The sequence below is a fragment of the Nelumbo lutea genome, chromosome 5 (genome assembly GCF_056320005.1).
Source record: "Nelumbo lutea isolate HS-2025 chromosome 5, American lotus-T2T, whole genome shotgun sequence".
Classification (NCBI taxonomy): Eukaryota; Viridiplantae; Streptophyta; class Magnoliopsida; order Proteales; family Nelumbonaceae; genus Nelumbo; species Nelumbo lutea.
The window spans coordinates 8,349,260-8,358,823 of record NC_142688.1 but is presented as its reverse complement, the minus strand read 5'-3'; the positions used below and the strand labels follow the sequence as shown (position 1 = coordinate 8,358,823).

The window sequence follows — 9,564 nt, the reverse complement described above, 5'->3', positions numbered from 1 at the left end:
TGTGAGTTCACATCAGCACCCCAAAAGAGGGTGCCCCACAATGTCCCATAGCGCATCCCGATCTTGTATTGAGAACATCTCACGATGATAGTATGACAGACATCATCAGAAGATGTTCTCAATACGAGGTTGGGATGTACTGTGGGATGCTGTAGCTTGTTGCTATGTTTTGGGCTGATGAATACGAATTGTCAGAAATATGTGTTATGTCATATACCTATAATGCTCTTTTATTTATACAAATTTCACATACCTATAATACAAATATGTGTTATGTCATACCTATAATACAACTTTCATGTACCTGTAATGCTCTTTTATTTATACAAATTTTCATTTAATCGGTTCATCCTTCTAATATGTTAAATCATTTTATCCTTATATAAGAAATATTCAGATAGATCAATCACACTTTTTCACAAATTTATATTGATAAACCCAAAATACACCTGCAACGCAACAGCGCTGTACCAAACACCCCGTAGTATTTACCGAATACAGTGGTTTTTATGTGGACCATCCATCCATATCTTCCACCACACGATTCGTTTCCTGGGTCCCTTCTTCGGCTGCAATTCAAAATGGTATAATTTAATATTTTTTAGCTTTACTCATTTGTTGTCATTTCCGGCTCTTGGTCCATGATTTTTTTTTTCAAAATCTTAGAATTTTGGACAAATTTTTTCGATACTCTAATTGTTTTATTAATCATTATAAAAAATATTTCATTAAAAAAACATTTTATAGCATATTCATATTTATTAATTGTATTATTTTATTAATTATTTCCCGACATTTCTCATATTTAATGTTGGTGGGCTGGTGGCTCTGAGTCTCCGTCCAAATTAATTCGAATTAGCTAAACGTAATGGGCTGTTCAAACCAATGATAATGTTAATGAATTCATAGGCCCTACTATAAAAGGTATGAATCTCATATATTTTGTTACCAGCGTCGAACATTATCATTGATTCCACTGCCCGCTAGCCATCGCATTCAGCTAATCCTTGCTCCGTCCAAATCCGAAAATTTATGAAAATTTGTTAGCATTGAAAACAAAATGAAACCAACAAAAGGAGAAAAGAGAAGAAAATTGCATTCTGCTGCCAGCCATACTAACAAATACGTGTACGTACCATTTAATCTGTTCTTTTTTACCATCAACCACAGGTACCAAAACGAGTCTTGAGAGAAAATGTATGGCATACACTTAAAGAACACATCTATAAATATCTTTTACATGTCTGAATGTTAATTCTTATTGAAGCAGAGAACATTGGAATATTATCAGGACAAATAAAAGGTAACATAACCACCATAAAAGCCTCCAGCCCTCAAAACAAGCTTCTACTTTCGACAACTAGAGCAGTAGGAGCTAGTCCAGTTTTCTTTTGGGAGAACCCAAGAGAATGCCCCTTGGTGTTGGTGAGAAGAAGCAGTACAGGACCATACATCAAATTTGTCTTTCCCCTGAAAATTTTGCACCAGCTTGTATCAACATCAGAAAGGATATTGTTTTGTGATTACATAAATGATTTGGGTCCTAACATTCAAGTAAATAACCAAAGAATACATGTAAATCAAAAGAGCTAAAATTATTTCCCCACTCAATCTTACAGCACAACTTGCAGATATCATAAAAATACGGAGAGAGACCATAAATGATGAAACATGCAACTGAGATAAGCATTTTAGTAGCAATACAGAAAAATTCAACCATCCTCTCTGACTAAAATAGCATGGAATGATTAAAATGTAATAGAATCAGTTTAAGTCACACCCATTTGCAGTTGCACTCCTAATTCAATATTTAGTCTAAAATGATGAGCCAGAGTCTAAGACAACAAACCAATTATAAAGCTCTAAGAGAACTTCATTCCCCAGTTCAACTTGAAGATGAAAATGCCACTCTACAAAAAAATCTTTGGTTCAAGGGAGCAAAAATACAAGGATCATTACCCTAAACCAAATGTTGGTCCTACCTCTATCTAGGGTGTTGGCAGGGGTGGACTAGATACAGATCTAACCACTATGAGGGGTCTCGGGAGCACATATGTAGGAATTACCAAAAACATGTATTCCTTATTTGGTAGCAGATACCACGAATAAGTAATATTTTGGTATTAATAGATTTTGCATGTATGCAAATAACCAAAAATAGAGCACAAGGTAATGTGAGAAGAGGAAACCAGAAAATGCTCAGTTATTTCCTTCATCAATCTCCAGTGTAGCAACCTAAAGGAAAATGCTCACCAGTGTCATCCAAACAAAATAAAAAATAAAAAGGACAAAAATAAGTAAACATATTTAAGATGTATCTTAAAAAAAAACGCATAACAATCCAGTTCACTTGGTATTACAAATTTTACCATTTAACCATCTATTTCTTGTTAGGAAATAAAACACATGTAATTATGTGTTTTTCCCTCTTTAAAAACTAAAATTTTCATAAATGTCAACTGATTATTTCTCTTCATTCTTGTTCATTCTATTTTCTTGATAGAGATTCAACTCACAAAAAACAAGGTGCAACCAAATTTCCTGAACATTGCCAGATTAAAACATATCAGAAAGCAGCCTTCCGTTTTCGGAACCACTCAAGTCATTGATATTGGTATGCCAAATTAACTCAAACTATAGTGAATGATTGGAACCTCCAAACAATATTTATAAAGAATTGGAGATAATCTTCTAATAGCAATGCCAAAATTACTTACACAGATCATAGTTGTCCTATATATAAAACGTGAACCATGTGTAATCTTCAACTGGTGATGACTAAATCAAAAACCATACTAAGTGCTTTGTTCTCCTCAAGACTCATGATAGATGATAATTGAGAGATTGTCAAGAAGTTTAAGAAAACAATTTAGAGAATTGAAACTCTGGAAATTCGTTTGTATATCTGAAAGAGAAAATATTCAACTTTATAAATGATGGCTGTCAAAGTTACAGTAAATCTTGAATTGTCAAGTTGTTCTATGAGATTGGGATTGTAATTCTGATGCCAACATCATGTTAGAAGAAAGAGCAGGATTGAAACACCAACATTCTCTAACAGTCAGCATAACCAAAGAAACTTGGATGCTTGAATAAGCATAAATTATCTCATGCCCTGCTTTCTAGAAAACAGTGAATCTACAGTGGAAAACACTGAAATCTTGAGTCAGCAGTCAACTACATGTTTATAATGTCACATGTACTAACCATTAATTTAAGCTTTGATGCAGATAAGCATAGGAATATAGGAGAAAAAATATCCCAAAAGTTTCTATGAAGTGAAACAAAGGGCTCAAACAGATTCTGATGTTTCCAATGTGGTACTTTTCAGAACTGATGTAGGACCAGTCACTCTAAGATTCATTAATGTGACTGTCTCCTTTGGTACCAATTGATGAAGGGCCAGCAACTCTGATACCAAGTGATGTAAGACAAATATGATCCAAGGGTGAGTCTAGGAAGGTATTAATTATCTAAATTAGGGATTAGGGATGGTTTGAGGACCAAAGGTAGAGATCAGTTAGGTTAACAATGATCTCAAAACTTAACTACAAAAATTGAGGCTGTCCTAAAATTGTAAATTGAAAGAGAAAGATAGGTCTATGATTAAAAAATTTTAATGGAATTTTGTAGGTAGGTTTGGAATATATAGTTGTAAGGGGTGACCAAGTTTGGTAGGGTTTTGCACAAAATGATGAAAATTCTGTTTTGAAGGAAGGGGAAAGCTGAAAATTCTAGAATCTAAGGTTCTAGCTTCTAGGAGAAATTTTGAAATGAGATTTGGTGGGATGAAAGGTGATTGAGGGGTACTTGATAATAGATGAGAAGGCTGAACTGAATGACATTACTTTTTCTTTTAGTGAATAAGTTAGCTATTAAGGAGGTTGAGAGCTCCTTAATGGCTAGAAGCCAAAGTTGGGTTGATTAATATACCCTTGAATATTTTGTTATTTAATTATTTTATCCACTAAAAGGCAAATCAATAAGTCATTCAATTAAGCCACTTCATCTATTATCGAACAGTCCTGAAACTTATGGGGGCAATCAAATATGAGGGCATTTGAAGACGATTTAGCACAAAAGGATGAAATCTACTGAAATGCAAAAATTTTGGGTTTTAATATAAACTCAAATAAATCATACCAAAACTACTTATAATCCTATGGGGGTGTTGAATAGACTTATTCAACAAAGAGTTTTCTAAGATGTTGATGGCTGTAACAGCTGTCAGCTGCCAATAGAATTTGAGAGAAGATAGAAAGAAAAAGAAGACAGAAAACTCAGAATCACACAATGGGGTCCTAAAACAGGAATCACTCACCATAAGCAATAACAACACTGTCACCCATCCATTGATAACAATAAAAAGATTGATCCATGGAAGCCATTGAAACCAAGCAAAGAAACTAGAGAGAAAAGGGGGCAACAAGCAATGGAGCACCAATACATGAAAGTTATTGTAACAAGTGAGAAAACGAAATGTATGCTACTGTGATCTGGATCTTGGGCTAGAGCTTGGTGGAGCCACTTGATCTAGCATTGTAGTTTTTCATCATACATATATATGGACACTACTTGTGCCAAATCCTACTAGAAGTAGGGAAAATAGAAATTATAGAATTGCAATTGTCATATTTTGTGTAAAAGAAACTCAATAACTACTAAACCAATTACTCTAAAGTTTAAACCCAATTAAACTATGACTAGACAAATTAAACTATCAGACTGAACCCCAAAGGTGATATGTAAAATGATAAAAATACCCTTAGTATCTGAAAATACAGAAATACGAAAAAGAAAAACATTTTTTTTTCATTTTTTTTCTACTTTTTGGCTCCTGGATCAGACTCACTTGCCTAATATTCTAGATGCAAACTGTTTGGTGAGAGTTAGTGAAGAAAACATATTTTTCTTATTGAACAGTAAAGAATTCCATAATGTCATAATAATTCAGGGAAACCCAAGTATAAAGTCATCATTTGGAATTCAAATCGTAAAATTAATCCCTATAGAATGTCAACCATCTCATTGTCAAGTAAGGTACATTTGTTAAGATGACATAGGGTAGTAGTTTTTCAATATTAAAAACTTTCTTGACAAATAAATAAAGAACCAAATACAACGACTTTTGCTTATAGAAGTGCCAGACAAAGGAATAATGGAATGATATCACATTGAAGTAAAGCAATACAAAAGGACAACCTGTGGGGTTAAAAGCCCCTGAATCGGTAAAAATAAAGTGGTACTCCAGGATCATCCACCAAAATTAGGGGTGTAACTTAGGCGGGCCCAGCTCGAACCCGAACCGGTATATATGTGTATATATGTAAATGTTGCATACATACATATATATATATATATATATATATATATACATACATACATACATATTTACATATATATATATACATACAAATTTATATAATACATAAATAGATGTATATATATTTGTATAAATACATTTACATATGTATAATTTTAGAGTGGGTTCATTGACCAACCCGAGCCTGGCCCGGGCCCGAGCCCAACCCGAGTGCATCAAATTACAGGGCAGGCTGGACTTGGGTTGGGAAAATCAGGCTTGACCCCGGGCTCGGGCCTTAAGCCCAAATTTTAGGGCCAAGCTTGGGTTAGGGGTGCAAGTCGGCCCAACCTGCCCGACTTGCACCCCTAACCAAAATGCCCTTGGAAATAATACTTAATCAACTGAAGATGCTTGGGTTCATGACCTAAGGATAATCAATCATCAACCTCCAAAGGTTGATATTCAATGGGTCATCATTGACATTGCACAGTGAGACAACTCAATAAATAGGAATACATTTCAAAGAAATTATCAAAATACTACATTGAGATGAAATGAGCATGGAAGGAAATTATTGGCCTGCAGTAGTCTGTAATGGACCATTCTTTGTTTAGATGATTAGGTTTTAAATTTTCTACTTTCAACCTTGTATTTGTATTTAAATTAGCAATTATACTTAATGGCCGCATTTTGTATCTACACTTCATGCAAATGTATAAAAAAGAGGCAACCTTTTAGGTCTCAGATCATATATTTTATGTTTAAAGATGCAAGGGGCTAGTTTATACCTTATTATTTTTCAAATTTGTCCCATCAGAAATAAGGAGAAGTGGTATGAACCCAGTTAGTATAATTCGACATTTAAGAGAAAGAAAAAGAAAAAGCATGCATATTCAATACAGGGAGATTGAAAGGCGAGCACCAGATGTATACATATGATTTTGCTTATGTAAAAAGTTCTATTCTATGTATTGATGGTTCATACAATCTAGGTATAACTCCCTCGGTTCCATGTCTATTATGCCTCTGTAGCACCTGTAACCCTGGACTATAATAAGACCGGTCTAAATCGCACACATACTACAGTAACTGGTTTGAGTGGTTTCCAACACAAGTGCTGACAGAAACCTCTGAATTCTTATCAAGATTTGAATGTCTGGGGTAGGACTCAAGACACAAGCATAAAAAGATTTTTAGAAAAAAGGAAATCCAAAAAAGAATGGCCAGCTTTCTTTGAAGAGAACTGCATTCCTTCAGCTTGTCCCATGTTTCACAAATATGTTCACTTCAAAATGCCTCATGCTGTCCTGCATAAAGTTTCTTATAGAATATTATTAAGGAAATTTTAGAAGATACTGAAACAACAATTATTGCAGTAATCATATAGCAGAATGCAATTGCTGTCCCCTTTTCCCCTTTTCTTGCATGTCATTCTGTAAAAAATAAAGATTATATAAAATGAATTAACAGGCATACCCTATTTACAAAGTTTGCCACCACTGCCATTCCCTCCTTCAATGTAATATTGAGGTTCTTCTGGCTTACTGAAAGAGAAGTTATGGCAAGAAAATAGTTAAAGAACCAAATAGGATAGCAGATGAGAAATTTTCATATCAGTCCTTGGTAAAAAATGGTGTGGAATTAAAATTTCATATACTACCTTTCATCTTCAGAACCTGATTCATGATGTAAAAATGTTCCTAAATCAGGAGCTCCACCTTCAAAAGATTCCTTTTTACTGCCTCCCTGCAATAATTCAAAGCATGAACCATGACATTCTTCCTGGGAGAAATCAATGAAAAATGAAATGAAAGAAAAAAATCCTCATGTCTTAGAAGAAAATCCCTTACTCCAGAACTTTCTTCCATCCACCCAGGAACCATATCTGAAAGAAGAGTGATGTACTGCTCCATTGCGACTTCTGGAGTCATGTTCCCCAGCTGTTGCCAAGCATTCCTTGCACAATGAAATCAGTGCCCTCCATCACTTATAAATAGCATCTCTCAACCCTGTTGTTATAGCCAGAAATCAAACTACACCAAGTTTTGGTCAAGGGTCAGTCCCTAGGTGACGGTGTTCTGCACATTGTCCTGCTTGAGTTTGAGAAACTCAGGCAGAAAATAGAATTGATGACAAACTCTATCTTCAAATACAACCATTAGTTCCTAAGTTGAGGACCATGTCCCTCCCAAATTTTGAAGGTTCCTCTAAGTTAAGGATGACAAAGATGAAACAAACTAATGAAGTGATACATCAAAAGCAGTTTTGCCTCCTGAATTAGGACATCCACATAGAATGGTGTATGGCATCCATGAATCATTATTTTCCATTAAATTGTAAACGATTGGAGTTATAACAACATTGTTTTGGTTGGCATTGCCCTATTTTGCAATGCCTATTTTAACCAATTCAGCAATATTATAATACTTGCCTCTAAAAGCTTAAGTGCAACCGACCTTTTAAGGGGATTAGTTAATTCAGCAAGTATACAAGGAACCATTTGATAACAGCTGAATTAGCTGAACTGGGCGCCTTCTAGAGAATAAATCTTGAAGAAGGGAGCGAGCTCCTTAATGGCTGAATGGCATGCTAGGGTATTTATAATATAAGCCATTAAGTATAGCCAATTCAGCCGTTATAAAGTAGCCCCTGAGAAATCCCTAACTAATACATAGTCAAAGAGAATTGCAGAGGGGAAAGTTTAGTACCACTTTGCACGGGCAGAGACCTTAAGTGCCATAGGCTGTGGCTCATGGCAAGGGCCTTCTGTTGCAACCTTGTGAAGTCCATACAACTGCATCTGCATATCACTATCAACCTTTGACAAGTGATCGTTGTTATTTCCAGATGAAAGAAATGCCACCGCGGCACCAAAAAGCTTTTCCACTTCAGTTCTTTCGATTCCCTCCCAATCATCCTCGTCACTAAATAACACCTCATCATCATTTTGTCCACCTTCTGATCCTTCAGTTACATTCTTCTGATATGGTTCGTGCTTATCAATTCCGTCCTTTTCAACCTTGGCAAGAATGTTATCGCCTTCCACCAATTCGATATTTATTTCACGAACCTCCGCCTTCTCGAGGCTTTCTTCAACCAAGTCGTCTTCCAACCGGTCATCCTCAGTTGGAGTAGTTTCTTCCTTAGCATGTCCTGAATCAGAAGCACGGGATACCACCTCCTTATCAGGCCTTTCCTCAATAAACTTCTCTTCTAATATTCCAATAACCTTAATTTCATCTTCTTCTGAAATTTCTTCCTTAGCATGTCCTGAATCAGAAACATGGGTTATCACTTCCTCCTTATAAGGCCTTTCCTCAATAAACTTTTCTTTTAATATTCCACGAACCTTAATTTCGTTTTCTTCTGAAGTTTCTTCCTTCGTTCTAAGACGATCGTCTTCAAAAATCTCGACCTTTTCACAACTTTTCCTGAACCAGCTGTCCTTCATATTCAACAACCATTGCAGCTTCTCCAAAAAATTCAACTATCTCTTTGGTTTCTAAAACTCGATTGATCAATTGTCCTTCGAAACTCCGCTCCTCTGTAACCATTTCACCATCAAACTCCCTTTTTGATCTTAACATCGACTCCCGCTCCTCTAAATCCCCAGCGGAAGCCACTGAAACGAGTTTGGCTACGACAAAGGTGAAGATAAGAGAAAGAAAACCAGTGAAGAAAAGTTCCAGAAGTAATTCCATGGCTACTGATTCCTTCGTCTTCTTGCTGTCCTAATTTAATATTGAGAATAGAAGGAAAGATAAGAAAGAAAGCGGAGGTGTTTGAGATAAATTTGACAAGTAGGATGTTTTGTTTGGGAGAGGGAGGATTTTGAAAAGAAGAGCAAAGCATATTCTAAGGCTTTGCATCTCTTTTGCTTATACTGATGTGGGCTCGGATTCTGCCCCACGGCCACCTTGGTGTTTGAAAAATACCATCACATTCACAAGCCTCTAACTCCAACGCAGTATAGGCGACAGTTGAGTTACCTAACTAACTCATTACACTAATGTATTTTTTCCGTTGTAACCCTCTGCTGCGATCCTTATCCTACGGTAGTAGATCATCTAAAGTTGAAAGTTGGAAAGTGTTGCCGGTGAACCTACAAGAAAGGGAGGGTTATTTGCATAAGCGCGCGCCCCACACCAAAAGTACCTGAGATGTGCATGTGGGACTCCGGTGTGAATTCTTTGGTGTTAGGTGGGCATTTCATAGCTGATATCAGATTATCAGCTTTTGCATTTACCACGTGGAAACCT

The 9,564-nt window shown here is 35.9% G+C and overlaps 1 pseudogene across 1 annotated transcript; it reads right to left on the bottom strand.

Annotated features, from left to right (window-relative positions):
- Positions 1-1,185: 1,185 nt before the first annotated feature.
- LOC148850169 (uncharacterized) lies at positions 1,186-9,146 on the bottom strand (annotated as a pseudogene). Its single transcript, XR_016099378.1, has 5 exons — positions 8,014-9,146; positions 7,156-7,261; positions 6,966-7,051; positions 6,782-6,849; positions 1,186-1,470 (listed from the first exon to the last, which is right to left on the bottom strand). The product of XR_016099378.1 is annotated as an uncharacterized LOC148850169 (transcript).
- Between the last annotated feature and the right edge of the window lie 418 nt (positions 9,147-9,564).